At 30.0% G+C, this 18955-nt stretch overlaps 1 protein-coding gene across 2 annotated transcripts in view; it reads left to right on the top strand.

The window, feature by feature from the left end:
- Positions 1–6072: 6072 nt before the first annotated feature.
- Positions 6073–18955, top strand: part of LOC112686573 — a 35346-nt gene continuing 22463 nt past the window's right edge. For both annotated transcript variants that reach the window (XM_025558925.1, XM_025558926.1), the window contains exon 1: positions 6073–6446. The gene's annotated coding sequence lies outside the window, so the exon portion shown is untranslated. The remainder of the gene's footprint in view (positions 6447–18955) is intronic.

Raw genomic sequence — 18955 nt, 5'->3', positions numbered from 1 at the left:
TTAATAAATTTACGTTAGTAATTATAACTTTAACTACGTATAACTCTTATGGATTCGGTAAACAATAAACATAATGACTATGTTTCTTTATGAAATTTTATCGTAAATAGGTATTTTATATACTATTAATGAAATTAAACGTCGAACGATTTAAGTAACAATGATTTAAATTCCACAACAGTATAACTGTTTTTATAAGTTTATTTTAAATTTTTAAACTCATCTTGGTATAAAAGTATTTGCTTTACTGTTATTTACAATTGTACACAAACTGTTAAATAAAAGAAAAAGAAAATATTGTATAAAATGATTTTTTAAAACGCAGTTCAGTTATATACATAAGCGATTAACGTCATTAAATTCATATTTTTAAATTAATGACGGATCATTTCCCGTCATTACAGTTTCATTTATCAAAGCACCGGTTTTCTATTAGCCAGTATATTGTTTACTTTGTATCTGGATATTGAGAACTATATATAGTAGTGAGATATGAAATATTTACCTACTTACCTAATTTTGTTAAGTATATATATCACATATAATAATTTACTTTTGTATCATCACCCTATATAAGTTAATCAGAGCTCTTATATTGCTATTTAAACCAATGATCGAATTATGTACGAGTAATTAATACCAACAGATTATTAAATTAAAACGCAATCGATTACTCGCGGTTTTTTTTTTTTATAAGTTACAGGTATTAAGAATAACAATTCTGAGTGTTTGAATTGTTCTAATAAAATAACGACAGTTCAACCATAAACCGCAAAAATATGAACCAATGAAAATGCTTTTCACTTATATAAATGTAAACAATTTAGAAATTTATTTTCCGTGACCATTTTAACTTATAGGTACGTATCTGTTGTTCACATTCACATATTTCAGTAATGCGCTTCAACAATCATATGGTTGTAGGAAGTCTATACAATCGCAACTGCACATTATATAAAAAAAAAAAAAATCGAAATATTGTAACACATTCTCAAATATGCGCCCGATGTTCTTGCATATTTGGAAATCATGTACATTGTTTTGGAATACGAATAATTCTTGAGAACAAGATGCGCATTGAAAACAAAATTCGTGACAGGCCCATAGAAGTAGTCTGTAATAGAGAAAAGAAAAACATCTTTATCTTGTGTAAACAATCACGAGTAATGTATTTCTTGCGTTGTATACGTGAGGAACATGATATTCATAATCAACAAATCCGTGATGTATTTGAATATTATATCTAAAAAAGACGATCTTTGAAATACCCGAAAATTACTTCAATCCGTCGTATACATTTTAAAAGCAAAGACTAATATTTACTTTATAGTTCATATAATTTGGGCACATTTTGAATTTGATAATTCACAATTTAACAATTGCACATTCATATTAGGTATCACAAAACTTATTAGAGAATAGATCATGGTAATTTACTGATATGTATAAATAATGTCAATACTATCAAAAACTGAATTAAACTAAACAAGTTTGAACTAAACTAACGGGACATCCGTTCAGTCTTGTACGTTAGATTATATAAGAAATTATTTGGTTTATTGATTGGTATGACATATGAATAAGATACCTATTATCAAGGTTGGGTCAGTTAATGCCTTTTTTTTAACTCAGTTCAATTAATATGTATCAATAAGAAAAAGTCAATATAATTTTTAGTTATCTCAGTTAAGTTAAAAGTTAATTTTTTTTTTATACAACGTTAACGTACTTTATTTCATAACAACATAAAATAAAATTATTTACCTACCATAGTCCTTATACTTCATACAGTATTTCATTGAAGTTTTTCGTTAAAAAAAAAACGCAAAACAAAATATTTTGACACTGAAAGACAATAAAGTATAAGATACAATTGAAAAATAATATACATTTCCTTTAAATTCAATATTGTTTGTTACTGATAATAATTGTTGAATAATGTGATGAAAATTTTTAATTTTAATATTTTAATTATTAATGTGCATACTACAGAAAAATTGAATAATAATAAATAATCAGTGCTGTTACTGTGAAACCAAAAATGCATAGCTCAAACTAAATACTGATAAAATTACAGCCACATATTATCGCAGAAAATCGTAAAATCGATTAAAGGTTTTTATTTTTGTTTATATTTTAGTGTATGTATATATTTTTTTCTCAAAATGACAAAGTCGTACGTTGTTGATCGTCGATACCAATAATATATCATATAGGTACCATATGAGTATATGTCTTTATTATTATTATTACTCGATATTTGTAAAATTAATAACATCAACAATATAAAACCAATTTATCATAAAATATTTTCTGATATATACAGGTTCTTTTAGATTATAGAGTGATTCGAAATATTTAACATTTTTAACTTTAATCAATCCACGATAAATATTTTTTGACATGAAATCGAAATAAACCAAAATAGTGAAATGCAAAACAAAATAAATCAACTTGACTTATTTCTTAAAATAAAAAATGAATTTGTTAATTTGACGTTGATTAAAAAATAAATTTAGTATGTTAATAGATAATTTAATGAAAATCCAAAAAAAATTAGTTAAGTTAAAATAAAGTCTACTATCTTAACTTAAACTTCTATACTCGTTAACGCCCATCCTTTCCTATTATATGTTTTTCGTATCAAAATAAGTAAAGTTTAGTTTATTTTAGTTGTTTAAGGGCAGTGTAGTATGTTAAAGTGTCACCAAGTGTTAAGGTTGACAGAAAAATAAAAACCCGTTTGTACCGATTTTTTTTTTAATACAGTTGAAAAATATATGTCGAACTGAAACTAAGATTGAAACACTTGTTATATGATTAAACAACAATTCCTAACGGTCGATCCTAATGATCAAAATATTTAAATCCAATCGTAAATTAAAATATCTAACAATAAATATGTAAATAGATGATAAGTATCGACGCACAGTACATTGCACAAAACATTGATGTTAAAATGTTTACAAAATCGGACAGAATCTTTATGAATTATTTTACGCTCTGAATGCTCGTAGAACAGCTATCGATATTTACTACTAGTATAGTGGTACGCAAAATTATGTTGTTTTTTTTTCTGCCGAACTACGAATATTACGCACGCGATATCACATTAAAAATGAAAAAAAAAGGAGGTATCTGATTTCTAAATGCGTTTAGATCTATTTATGGTCGGAGGAGACGAAAAAAAAAACGTTTTAAACGCAATCCAAGCGGTGTACACTGTGAAGACCAGTAGCAGCGGCGGTTAGCAGTCTTGTGCGTTGGATAATTAAGTGAACACTGGGTCCAGTGTATCGCGGGTGGCGCATATTAGTTTAATCATAATCGAATAAAGATCGCGTGATACCATTACGTTATATTTTACACGCATATCTGTACACGTATGCGCGCGTGTGTAAATACCTAATAACATGTATACGTATGAGTAATACGTCACACAGGACGGGTTTTTTTTTTTAAATTTTTTTTTATCTGTTATCCCAAGGCGTGTGGCCTGCCGAAATCGATTCGATCAAATATTATAAAGTAGAACGGGACCCATCGTGTACACCGCATTATAATATGTATACACATGCGGCATGAATACATGTAGCGTCGGACCGAACGATCAACGCACGAACAAACGATCAACGCCACGCCGCACTCGTCATGATCGAAACGTGATAATAACGCGTAAAATGTGTGCGCTGAAATTTCCGTCATAGGGTATATTATATTGACCAGCGACGTGTACACAAGCACATGCACGGTATAATAATATAGTGAAGCCGAAATCGCGTTATTTCACTTGATTTCTCGTGCCGTACCGCTATTACATGTTTTTGTAGGTACATCGCGAAGAAATTACCGCGAGTTATTAGGCGGTATACCTATACGCGTATTATAGCACTGCGTCGGTACGTAATACGTGCATTGTACATTCTACGTAAGAACGGGTGGCAAAAGGTAAAGATCGACCGAAATGATTTGGATTCTTTAGGAGACACACGAAATAAAATGTTTGCTCGAAGGAATCCGCCAGTGTACGCAGCGTTATCGTTTGAAATCGTATATTTGCTTAACGATATTGAAACGTATGATGTTATAAGGATATTTCCAAATACAAAAAAATCACAGTGCTGAATGAGTATAGGACATTGCTACATCTCGTCTGCAAGTCGATTTAAAGCTGCAGTATAAGGTGCAAAAATGTTTATTTATAATATAGTTGGCGAACGTAAAACGAAAACATCGTATTCATCTGGCGAGCGTGCATTGATATGGTAACAGGAAAAAAATGTTTTGAAAATTTCAACAATAATGACAAAAATATGGAAAATTTCGGATAATAATAGACAATCGTTTTTAAAAGTAATTTACCCGGAAATGGAATAACAATTCGTATATTTAAATAAATGTACCGGTTTGACTGGTGAAAACAAAGCCCATCCTGCAAGAAAGTTTGTCGAACCAAAATAGGACGTGGAGCTGAAATAAAATACAAAAAATAAATAAATAAAAAAAATGTGTAAATATTAACGGGATGTATAAGCCATGGATTGGGGATCTCGGTCGACTACACAATTGGTATACAATGTACGCAAGCTTGTATTTTATTTATTTTTTGTGGTATTTAACCTTTCGTAAAAAAAAGAAAATTGGCTCTTCAATTCCATAGAAGATTTTAAAATAATTCTATAACATTGAATTTACTTGCATTACGTGATAAGCAGATATAAAATTACTATGATGTAATTAATTAATTAAAAATATAAATAATAACCGCATGTAGCTAACATATTCAACGCATTAATACGGATAACATAAAAACAACGAATGTAAGTATATATTATGTAGGTATAATTTATGGTTAAATACGTTGTTATAAATAATAAAATAGTGTTAAGATCGGTTTTCAAAATTCTTGGACAACATTTTTGGTGGTATTATACATAAGTGTGGTAAGTTAAATTTAATAAATTGTTCAGTGCATCTGGAAATTCAAATATTGACAAAAATTAAAAATTGCCCAATTTTCCGTTAAAATCGAGAGATTTTTTTGATTTTTTATTACGACACTGGTGCACTGAACTTCAAGGTTCACCAACGATTTTTAATAAATAATCTGCGTTCAAAGTATTAATTATATGGTGATCGACTTCTATTTATTTGTACTATTAGATTAAAGTGTAACCATAGAAAAAATTGCATCATTTATAACATCAACAACATCAGATTAATTTGTAAGTTTATAATGTTAAAATTAATTAATATTTTAATCTATCAAAATGTCTCTAAAGATTGATTAGTCAACCACAATCCATGGGTTGGCGACTATTGCATTATGCAGCTATCGGCAACTACCATTCTGCGATCCAAATCAGGACCGTGTAAAGCAGATAACTGGACCATAAACATATCTTACTTATATGCATTAATTACATATTTTTAGTATATTATATGATGAATAATGAAAAAAAAAACGAATATTGTATTTGATTTAGCGAAATCAAGAGAGACACATAATTTTTATTAAAACGAACTGTCCGACATTTAGGGTTAGCTATATGTTACAGTGTAAATAATCCGGCTTAATTTGTTACAACATTTAAAATATAAATAGCATGTACAATATAAAAATATAAATCACATAAAGAACAATAAGATAAGAAGTAACCTGAGTATTAAATGTAAATAAATAAATAGTTGTCTCGTAACAAAATAAATCGCATTTCTCCGGACCTCGTTTGTTAAACAATTAAAATATTTATTTATTCGCCGGACTCCAGCTGGACCCATAGCTAACCTAACCTAACCTGTACTGGTTAACGGAGCACAATCATCGGATATTTGTTTTGACTTTTGATAGATTTTGCTATCAATCAGAGCCGTCGTAGTGGGCAGGGGAAGGGAGGGTGCAGCGTGTATATTGTACGGTATTTTACGTCAGCTCATGCGGTAAAAAGTGAGCGCATAGAACGAAATGGATCACGCGGGTGTACGTGTAGTGGGAGTCGGTCGAGAAATGGTAGTCGTGTCGTTTATACGCACGCGGTGGCCGATGAGTGCGTTTTTAACGTTGTTTTTTTTTTTATTCAGAATGAGTCTCGCGCTCCAGCAGTGCGACGCGAATCACGGTCGGGCCATCGTCGTCGTTCAACGCGTTTTCTTAACGGCCGAATACACGTTGCTGCTCCCGCAGTCGTCGTCGAGGACGCGCGTGAACGACACCTGTCCGCTGTGCACACCACGTCCTCATACGTGTATCGGTGTCGTTTTACGAGTGCAACAAATAATTGTTACGATATTTTCTTGTTTAAAATTTATTTTTTACTATTTTTGTCGAAACAAGAATTCGTAAATATTTTTTCATCGGTGTTCACCCCCGTTTCTGCAGTGCGCGAAAGATTGTATTATACGAGTGCACGATCGACGTCTGAAATGATTGTACGAATGAAATACCAGTAAGTCCATATCGATATCGTGCTTATGGCGCCGCGTTGTTGTATACGTACAGTGGATTTTCGTCGTTACGTCGGGTTTCTAGAGGCGACAGCGAGAAAAAAGTCAAATCCGTGGGTACTGAATTTACTATATCAGTCTATCGGGTACGAATGGAAATTTGAACGTGACCGCGATTCATAACGCACCTCGAAGGACCGGCGAATTCGACGAGAGTCTGTTGTACCACAATATTATAAATATGGTTATTGTTTTGGTCGCGATTTTCGGGTACCATCGTTAAAGTCTCTCTAAAGCTATTCGTTAAAATGCTACGGTTTAATGATTTCCATCAATCGAATATGAGATAACATAAATCAAGTCCTGAAGTCAAACGCTAGTCAGTCATGTGTTTACATATCTACTATACTAACTATACTGTTGATCGTCGTGTTCGGGTGTTGATCTGGTTGCATATATATGCCAAAACGAATTATATTTACGAAATAATATACATTATTGAATTAGCTAGTAATATACTGTGATGTTTCCTACTTTTTTTTTTTTAATAAATCGGATCTTAAGAAATTATTCGTAGCAGTTACACCGATATTTCCATATATTAACAAATAAATATACATTCGTAAATACATAATTTAAACGTTCACCGTAGTAATTGTTTTGCTTTAATAATAATAATTTCGGTATTAATAAGTTGGTTTTTATTTTCTTTTTTCAAATAAATTTTATTGTGTACCTTTAAATATATACAATTCGTCCTTCAAATTTTAATTAATACTATTAGAGTTCTCGTGTACATGTATTTATATAGGGGAAACTTGTTTTAACGAAGAAAATAATCAACAAAACAATATATTACACCAAATGGGGCTTACTAATGAAATAAATAAAGCTACTACGACTGATTAAATTAAATACTGCTCTGCATTAAAAACTATATTTAATATGTTATAATATAAATATTATTTAAATCTACAATTTAGTTAGCTAATGCAGTGTTATACATTTTTTATACCACGAATATATTTTAACGTAACGTGTTATTTAGATATATATTTTATCCTAAGATTTGCTTTCAACGATGATATCATATATATGTGTATATAGGTAGATACGGTGTGTATACATTACACGTTATGTTACCTTGACGAATCTAATCACAAATGCGTGTTATACCTGGAAACTCATTGCACACTTCACTAAAACGTGAATGTTGATTATTTGACATTCACACTCATTATTCATAGTAGGTAAACTCAAAGTATATAGAATTTACCTACTTGTGTAGAAGATATAATATTTGAAAAATAAATACAAACGAATTATTTGCAAATTTTTTTATTTATTAAATTCATGTTGTTTTTCTTATAAAGGTACTGACAATTTATTATTTTAATTTAAAATTTAAATTCTTAGATAAGATCATTCAAATATGTAAAAATAATAATGAAGGTAGTTTTTCGTGTTTGGCTTTGACACAGTAAATTGTGTAATGAGTAATGACTAACGCGTAATGCAGTATATTTACCTAATGAGTAATTAAATATTAGTAATTGTGTAATTAATTTGGGAATGCCTCATTAAAATTAATAAAATTAAAATAATTATTATAAAAACCATAAAAACAAACAATATATTTTTTTTATTTTTTTTTTTTTATTTTTCTTTAAAGTATACTTCGCAATTTTAATAAAAAAAAATTCTTAATATTATAACATTCAAAATGTAATTTATTAAATAATAAAATAATCAAATCAGCTTTACTAATCTTGGCTAATAATCACCAATTTTAAATTGAAAATGCATAGGTAAAAGACACATCATTTTCCTGAATATATTTTATATTTTCCTCGGTGTTATTTGAATGAATATGATTTCCATTAGGTAATAAAATAATTTCTCATTCAAAATTAAATAATTGTACTTCATTCATATGTCATACTCCGAGTATTTCATTTTGTATCGATGGAAAATATGATGAACAATATGAATCTTTGGAAAAGGTACAGTACCATGGAGTTATAATACAAATCGATTTGTAACCTTGCACCATTGAATGACGGGTTTGTTTAAAAAAAATAATATCTTTTATAATACATGTATAGCGTTACAAATAATTTCATACTTAAAATAGTTAATTATGCCATGAAGCCATGAAATATAATGGGAAAATAAACCTTTTCAAACTGACTATAATATAATAAAAATTATTTGATAAATATTAAATAATAATTAAATTTAAAGAAATACAATTATGTATACCATAATAAAAAATATGACCGTCACTGAAAGTAATTTGTAATGTATTGATGATCTTGTGATGATTGAGTTTTATAATATTTTAAAACAGCGAATATATATGTGGACTATTAAATAACTCAATTGATTTTTATTTTTGCTTTTTATAATGTAAATTTATAACTTAACTTCAAAGCCAAAATATATGTTTATTCCAATTTCGACTTCATAGATCAAAAATAAATTTTGCTTATTTAAATTCAGTAAACCCTCATGATATACACTTATAAATGAAAAAACTGAATGATTATTATAATTTTTAATGCAAATAATCTAAACAATTAGATTAATAAAACTATATATTAAGTAATAAATATTACGGTATCGGTCTTCGACGTAATTGTATTAGCTTGCTCCTTATCATAATATTCAATAGTCGATTTTTATTTTAAAACAACTAACAATAATAACACATAATATCATATGAAAAATTGTCTTAAGTATCTACACTTTAAGACATCGGAAATAATTCAGGTGTCCAACATTTTTAAATCAAGATCCTTGTGAAAAATATGTTTTCATTACTGAGCATTACAACAATAGTGTATGTTATAACAACTTATCCTCATACGTAATTTTATGGAACATAAAATATATATTTTAATGCGAAAGATATCTACTGATTTCACAATTTATTTCACATTATAAGATATTATCAGTTGCTTTTCACAAACTAAACCTTTTATTGTTTTTATCAATTATTTATTAAGAGTAATTTACGATTAATATGTAAATATATATTTTAAATTACAAAACAATAGTACCTGGTATACTATAAATAGGTTAGCTATGTTAATATTTTTGATTAGGCACTTATTTAACTTGAGAAACCATGTATTTACTTCTAGTAATTTTATTTTTTTTTATAGTTTTTTCGTAAAATAATTAAATTAAAACCCAAATCAATGTGTAAACTCTATAGCAGTAGAAAATATTTAGCCAATTGCCTTATACGTCAATGTTTTAACCGTGCCAAACAATTCTAAATTCCGGATGAGTGATTGTCTGGGATTTGAAGTTACGTGATGACACGTCTTGATTTTTTTTCTTTTATTTATTTCAAATAAAAATAAAACGGAGATAGATAATATATATAATATAATATAATATATATAATATAATATAATATAATATAATTATATACATTTATATCAATTTTCAATAAAAATATTTTTTTTATTTTTATGTAGGCATGTATATTATTTCTATAGCACGGGTCAGATATGTGTAATAAAAAAAAAGGTATATATTATGTATTTAATTATTATCAACTAGTTACTCAAAAAAGTGTTGCAAATTTTGATTTTTAAATAGCACATTTACATAAAAGTGTGTAGAAATAAACGAAAATGAATTAAAAATAATTAAAAATAATACGAACTAGCTTTGATGTTATTCAAATGGTAGACCTCCAATAATTGTATTGCATGAAAATGCATTCGTATCATACGTATCGAGCGTGTATCGTATCAAATAATATATACGTATATTTACTGGATTTGATAGAACTGTTTATAAAGGACTGTTCTTTATAATTATAAACATTGACATATATTATTCCTGAAGTGAATATGGCAATTGAATTAAATAATAATAACGGCTAGCCATCGTCTATATGAATAGTTACGCACTAATCAACTGAATACTAATCGAAAATACTTACGATTTAACCAATCAAATGTACGTATTTGGATTGATTTTCTACAGTCGTTTTGTTATTATATCTTCTAACATCCAAATCGCCTATCTAACAGACGAACTACAGATCCGCTTTACATAATGGTATTATCCTTGCCGGCCGTGTACGTATACTTATACGTATGATATTCTACAAACATGTGAATAAAAGTAGTATAATTCTAACCGTTGTTTTACGGTCCAATCGTAATCAAATCCTGCAGTAATACACGTATCACTTGTGCGGTTGTGTTTATCTACCTACATACTATCATTTATGGACGTAGAATACATATATATATATATATATATAATACATCAAAGTGTATGTATAGTACACTCGATTAAATCATTTTCCGCGATAGCTTATGGATATTTATATTGATTCGACAGCGTGAAGTTATGATGTTCATCAATAATAGTCTCAAATTACATTATTATTATTATTATTATTATTATTATTATTACTATGATTGTTATATATTTTTTTAAGCGATACACTACGTACACTGGCGCATCGCATCGTTATTATAAAACAAATTGAAAAGGTCTCAGGGAGTACTCCAATATCCTAAAACTGTTTGCGAGACTACTTCAAATACATACATAAATAACGTTGTTCTTTAAGTGTCACCACTCAAAACTCATTTCATATACAATATATACAAAAACGTTTTATTATATATATATATATATGCGATACGTCTATGATTAGGTACTTACATCAACGCGTATACATAAAAACCATTTGACTATTTTATTTAACGATTATGGGCCGTTGCGTGATTTCGGTACACTATATTCACACTAATTTACAAATGCGTTCGCGTCCATTAACTCGTAACATACATAAGAACACAATGCCCAACGGTTATCCTGTCTGCGCGAAATAATACGTCTTCAATAGTGTCTTGTAATAGATTGGTCTCGATTTAACGCTTGCGTCTTCTTTTGCGAAAAATCGAACACGACCGAACAGTCGCGTTTGATTAAAATCGATTCTCCTTAACGCGTTCCAGATATTTTACACAAAACATCCTATTGAAAAAATTCACAACCATTCCTTCTGGTATGGCTGGATCGCATAAACATGCCTATTGCATGGTCTACTTTTACAAGTTTAATCGTTTTTTGAAATATAGTCGTTCAATAATAATAATAATAATAATGGAACGTAATTTTAAGTTTTGAGGAAAATATAGTTTATAACAGCTATAAAAGTAAAACACGCCTATAGCACATACATACCTATATACAATACAATGGTGGTGTTCAAATGATATTTATGGAATAAATGCAAAATTCTTATAAATATATAGTTTTTTTTTTATGTATATAAACTTTTTTATTATATTAAATATATATAAGAAATATTTACAGTCCGTAATAGAATAGAATACCCAACGAGTAAAAAACTAATTTATACCATATTGGATAACGCGATAAAAGGGAGTGTCCAGTGATAATACTCCAAGAATGAGATTTTTTTTCTTTTTTTTTATTAGCTGTTGAGTCAATCTCTCAGTCATTTTCTCTTAAAGCGAAGTGGAGTAATATATAGTTATGACATTAATTAGATGTAAATACAACATGAGAATACTCATAATATTATTATAATATAATATTCAAAACAAATGTACTTTACGCATACTCCTTGTGTACCATTAAATGTCATTATATTAAAAACAAAAATAGAATACACTAATTTATGCAGTTATAATACACGTATTATTTTAAATTTTTTTATTTTTTTAATGCGAGACACGAAGAAACTGTATTTCCGAAAAGAATAAAGTACTGGCAGTAATAACACGCTAATGTTACTGTACTACGATTTCTAAGCTTATCGCTCGTCTCGCTCTAATGATTTAAATGTCATACCCTTACTCGAAGATCTTTTATTTCACACGAGAGCCTAAGAGTCTAAGAGTCCAAGGCTTACTCAAAAGACAATAACTATAATAGATTATAATTAATTTAAAATAATTAATGTGCTCTAACATATTAATAGATTTCCAGTCATATTATTAAGCTGTTTACAACAAAATTTTGTTTTTCGAATCAAAAATACACTAGTTAATTATTGGAAAACAGCTTCGGTTACCCACTTGTTTCATTTATAATCATTTAACATTATACGTGGTTATTCAAATTATAAGTCCGTAATCAATACCAAAGAACCTATTTGCTTTCATTTTCTGTTTGGCTTTCGATTGTTAATGCTCAATGAAAGTTCCCCTGATACTTCTGGTCCGATTTGAATTTCGTGCACGACTCAGCAAAAACATCAATAAGTGACCCTTGAAACCGAGATCGAAAAAAGAAAGTTCATTAGTACGTGAACTCCCATACGTAGACCTCTAGCACGACTTCCTACTGAAAAAATTTATTTACACTTTTTATGCATAATTGCAGTTTTAGTATTTATTTGTTTTTTTTTTTTTTTTTACGGAAAAACACTGTGGATCACCACCATATAGAATTACTTGACGTAGGTATATCTATGAATACTATTATAGTCGATTTTTAATATCCCTTATATACTAACCGTTTTTACAATACTAGTGGGTACTACAAATAATTCTTCGTACATAATTCTAAAATAATGCTGTCGACACCTTTGCCACCGAATATTTATTTATTTTCCATTACATACTAAGCGAGCTGGCAGAATGTCAAAATTCACCTTGGCCCTAGCGCTGTCACTTGAATCCAAAAACTACGTACCGTATCCGCATGGTTATTATGAAATATAAATTATACATATTATATGTTGTCTACGTGATTAAAATTCCGAAACAAATAAGTAGGGATGACAATGATAACGTTGTAGTACTGTCAAGCATGTGACGGGAAAGAGGATGTGTTACGTAGGAATGAGGTAGGTAGTATACGACGACGCCACGATAGAATCGTAATTTTCATACCGTTAGTCATCTATTACATAGGAAACAACCAAATTAGTCACTCATTGGCAAAAACAAAACGACAATTTACAAATTTTTTGTCTACAATTTGTTCACGCTTTCAAAATTTTTTAGCAGAATCTCTCTCTCTCAAATAAATACACACACACACACATTTAGGTAATGCAATTACCACACTTCTAATGTATAATGTATTACGAGTTGTTTTTGTGACAATTTTTTTGTTATATTATATTTTATATTTTATTATTTAGCTGGGCGAGATACCCCCGGATATACTTGTACAAATGAAATTCGAACAAAGCAGTTTACTGTCAGCAAAACAATGATTATAAGTATAACAGTATACCGTGCATTTATGCGTGTATAAATAGAATAGGAAATTAACCTTTTTTTTTTCGTGGCGCCGACTGGAAGTCATAAAATCAATAGTGATACATACAATACGTATGTAAGAATTTAGAGTATACGAGTATCTTCTTGCAGCATAATATTTTACTGTCTAGTAGTAAATAACAAGATGATGTCTCGGATTTCTTCAAAACCATTAAAGATACGGACATGACACGCCTTGCATGCGTATAAAATGTATTCATACTAACTGTAAAATCTTGGTTAGATTAAGAATCTAAAATTTCGGACTATTATGACACCATATAACAGACCCCGAAGAATACTGCAAAATATATAAACGCAAATTAAATTTAAAAGTAAATAAAGTGTTTATAGAAAAACACGTACACGTATGTACGAGTATGTAAAGAAACATTATTCCCGTTTCACGAATTCATTAATTTAAATTTCATGAAACAATATAAATATAATAGTGTATATTTTATTAAAAAAATTTAAATAATAAAAGGAACAATTGTTGATAATAACGATTAGTCTATGTATAATAAATATAGTAAACCATTTTAGATCTTATAAAATGCATAAAAATTCTATTCTCTACCAATGTAAGAATTAATTAATTACTATGGACCATGACTGAAACAATAATAATTTAGTTGGTAACATTTCAGACTTCGAACAACGCAACCTACTAACGAACTATTTTTATATTAAATAATATGAATAACGTATTATAAATTTTAAATTATTAAAATTTTTATTTTAAATGAATAAATAAATTCAAAATATCATCTGAAAAAAGTGATTCATATTTTTATTAAATATTTAAAGCGTATGAAATTGTTGTATTGATTTTATAAGATAAGAAAGTTTAATTTATTAATCAATTACTATAATTTTTTATTGTTATTGACATGATGATGAATCTAATATCTACTTGAAATTGTTATTTATAATAGATGGTGAGTTGATGAGCTAAAAAGTATATAGAGTTATCTAGTCGTTATAGAATAATCTTTATGGCTTTATACCTATTAATTATTTAATATAATACGAAACAATTCTTTTCCTCATCCAAAATAAAACAAACGGACGATTTTACATGGCATATAACTCGGCTGTATTAAAGCAATAATTTAAATATTATTGTTTCACCTCGTTAAAAACCTTTAGTTTTATCTAATTTGATGCAAACCTACAATAGTATTCCTTTTGATTAAAATATTCATCAAATATGAAACAAAAATTCTCTATTACAAATTAAGAATTCCATCTGATAAAATTTAAATACATAAATGTATCCAGAAATTAATATATTATGTAAATTCATATTTATCATTATAAAAAAAAAAGTACATTAACAGTCAAAATATTAGAACATCAAATTGTATTCACATAGGTATACATTTATTACAATTTATAATATACTTAATATTTTTATCCAGTTATGCCTTACCAAAATGTTGTTCAATAAAAAAACCATTTTATTAGTTTTTGGTCTAAATAAAAAAAAAACATACATGCATGTATGATCCATTAAAATTTAGAAAAACATTATATGCAATAAGAAAATTGTTAACACAATAACGGTGTAGTCATTCATGGATTTTATTGCTTCAAACTTTAGGAACATAATAATATGCCATTATACATCTATGTATATACAATATATTATTATTATGCTGTGTATGTTTATGGTTTTAAATAAATAATTTATATTTTTATTGCAAAATTATTATGAACTCGACTACTAAATACAAAACTGGAGACAGCATAAAGCCAACGGACAGTTTTTATTTTAAAATAATTATTTTTTCTACACATTATTATATTTAAAATATAGTAAAAATAAAAATAACAACTTTAGAGTTTTTCAGAGCCAAATACATTTTTAGAATTTTTCTTTCTTTCTTTAGTTTTACAGGAGATAAGACTCGCTAGCACACAAAATACATTACCTTCGAATGAATCATTAACTTGTCAAATATACAGTTGGTTCTAAAAAGAGTGATTTTCTTTTCCACTTCATTGTTGCGTCATACTGTTTATGAGTTAATACGTAGTAAGCGAGTAAGTAAATTATATTAATCTTAAAATATCAGCACAATAGATGTTGCGCAGACTGAAAATTTTATTTTGGAATTATTTTTTTTTTTGTCTCCCCCGAAAATGCGAATTCTGTTTCGTATATCCGTCGACTTGAAACCGTACAACTTGGACGTTTAGAGTTTCAACCGCCTACGGGTTTTTTTTTCTAGTTTTTTTTTTTTTTTTAATTTATTTTCGATTTATTGCGGACATTATGTCTACAGTTCGAATGGCACCGCACGGAGAAACAATACATGACGATCCTGCTGAGTAAAAAAATCGGTTACTGTTAGTCGTCCGCCGGCGACCTGCGCGCAACGATGATCACGCGACCGATAATTGACACGGCACCGGTGCCGTCGACATCGCGCGGTCCGAGCGCAACACGTATATTAGCATGTCCGCGTCGAAAACTGACCGTTTTAACTCGGACCATTGTTTCGACGGGTACGAACAACGACCATTCGAACGTTAACGTGCGGGTCACGTGGGTGTTACGCGTCCGTGTTCGCCGCGATCGCGTTAAAAAACGTGTACGCCGCGAACGCGTGACGTTCAGGCCAGGTGAAGGGCTACGGATTCTAAGCGTTAAATGCGCGTTTGTATGCCGGTCTGTTGAATTTCGTGTTCCGTCGAAGACGAACATTACAGAAGCTACGTGCTTGTGGATTTTATGCAAAATAATGGCAGAGAAATAGAAAACATAGGGTTCGTCCTGTTTTAAAAAACAAACCTACTGTAAGTTTTGTGCACCACACTATAGCCAAGTAAAGAAATCTATGCATTTGTAAAAATAAAAGTATCACGGAGCAGGTACGAAGATAAAAACCATAACAGAGATCTACAGGCCCAGAGCACGTGTTGCTGCCGAACGCGTCGATGCAAATGCGATAACGTGTTATAACGCGCGTAGACGAGGCGTTTATGCGTTTTATTCGTGTCGAACGCGCGTCTGACGCTGTTCACGTGAAACTTAACGGTCGTGAACGCGATCGCAAACGCCGTACGTAATTTCTATGGAACTTTGCGTCGCGAATGACTGGAAAACGTCGCACACGCAATTAGCGGACGCGCGTTAGACGTCGAACGGACGACGTACAAATATTGTACAATATCCGCGTAGGAATCTCGTGCGTTGTTCTAACCGAGTTCCCGTGCAAAACAAATGTTTCGCAACGACATTCGTGTCGAAAACGAATACATAAACTTTACAACAACGCATAACAATATACGGTACATACGAGTACATGTAGGACACTGCTTTCGTGGTGCACAAATATTCGGTGTATTCGCGTTGGACGCGTACGTTGCGAACGCAACGTACAAACTAATTGCGGGTCAGATGTCCCACGAGGACGTATACACCGCGTTCGGGATTCAATACGATCACGAGAACTCCGTAATTGCCACACAGCTTTGAGTTTGTAAATCGTCCGTGGAACGTTCGTGCGGAGTTTTTTTTGTTCGTAGTGTTAGTCCGTGATTTCGAAATCGGCCAGACGTGCGAATATCCAGTAACGAGCCTGGAACCGAATGAAAACACCGTATTGCCGATTCGCACAAGTTTGTCGTCTCGAACGCGCGATGGAGCGAACACGATGATTTACACGTAACGATCGGTTCGCACGCGGTAATGATGCCGAGAAATTTCGACGGCAAACTGTTGGCGCAATATCTTATCGGATTAATCCACGCGGAGAAAACGCTCTTGTCCGGGACGACGAAGCTTTCGCGTCGAGCATTGTTTTATTTTTTCGCGGCTCGTGCGAAAATGACCTACACGCTCGCAGACATCGTCTGGTGCCATACGATACCGCGTTCATCATTGTATTTCAGTTTACTGAAGTACGAAAAAAACTCTTTTCGTTAGAAAATATTATGTTGTGTATGCGTTACACGCACATTATACGTTTATTACGCGTTTTCAAACAATTTTATAACTTTTTTCAAAAAAAAAAAAAAACAAGATTAAATTGTTTTTAAAACTCAGCAGTTTCGTAGTTCAACGAAACTACAGCAGTGATCTACGTACAACCAAAATGGTAACTTTTTCATTCCAAACCAACAAATACGCGCAGATTATTGTCCATTATTTGAAAGACTATACATATTTTACCACAAGCAACGTACGCTAATAAGCAATATCAAACTATTCGCGTACCTACTCTTGATTCATTATTCAAACTCGACGAAGATCGATTCGTGCTTTACCGAATAAGTTCATCGACGGAGTAATGTAATATACGTTTAGAAATTAAGGTAAGAGTAGAACAGGAAATATCACGATATCACCTTACGCACCGATTTCCATACTTGGGATATATATTGTATGGTACATATCGTCGCACGGACCTATGCGTATACCTACGTAGGCCTTCGTATGCAGATCACACGATTTCAAATCAATCAATACTATTGTAATTTATAAATAATGACTTGCATATTTTATAACGCATGATAAGACTGACACACGCGTAGACCAAAAATTATATTCGTAAAGTAATCTATATTCTTATTTGAAATGGTTGTTACGTACATACATAACAAATTAGGGCACGGATTTTTATGTAATAAAAAAGTTAAAATATGCAAATATTTATGTTCTTATTTTTTTCCAAAATATGTATTAAAAAACGTAAAATATTTAACAAAAAAAAAAAATCGGTATTTTACATTAACTTTTAATTACGAAATAATAATTATTCGTTTAATCATTGTTGTCTTCTTCGAAACAATTGGATTCAATGTACATTTGGAGATTTTCAAATTTTAATGTACGGCAGTTAGGTTTCCAAGTTAACTCGTAGCGACTGAAAGTGTATTCAACGTCGACCGAGATTAATGGGTTATATTTCATTCCACATAGGTCAAATAGTGTTACTTCAATATCATTCGACGTATTTTTATTTTTATTCATAAGAATATCTCTAATAGTTTTCATTGTTTTTTTTTTTTGTAAACGAACGTTATTACAGAATACGTAGTTTAATTTATTTGTTATTATATCTCCGAATTCTCCTTGAATTTGATTTACCTGCAATTTCTACTATCGAAAGACTTTTAATCATTGTTAGATTTTATGTTTCTAATTTTTTTATTACTTTAACCTAGAAACAAAAATTTGTGAAAATATATGCTAAATGATTATTCAGGTAATTATTTTACAC

The sequence above is a fragment of the Sipha flava genome, unplaced genomic scaffold (genome assembly GCF_003268045.1).
Source record: "Sipha flava isolate LNK unplaced genomic scaffold, YSA_version1 315_pilon_pilon, whole genome shotgun sequence".
Lineage (NCBI taxonomy): Eukaryota > Metazoa > Arthropoda > Insecta > Hemiptera > Aphididae > Sipha > Sipha flava.
Note: the sequence above shows the minus strand (reverse complement) of the source record. Positions and strands in the feature narration are given on the sequence as shown.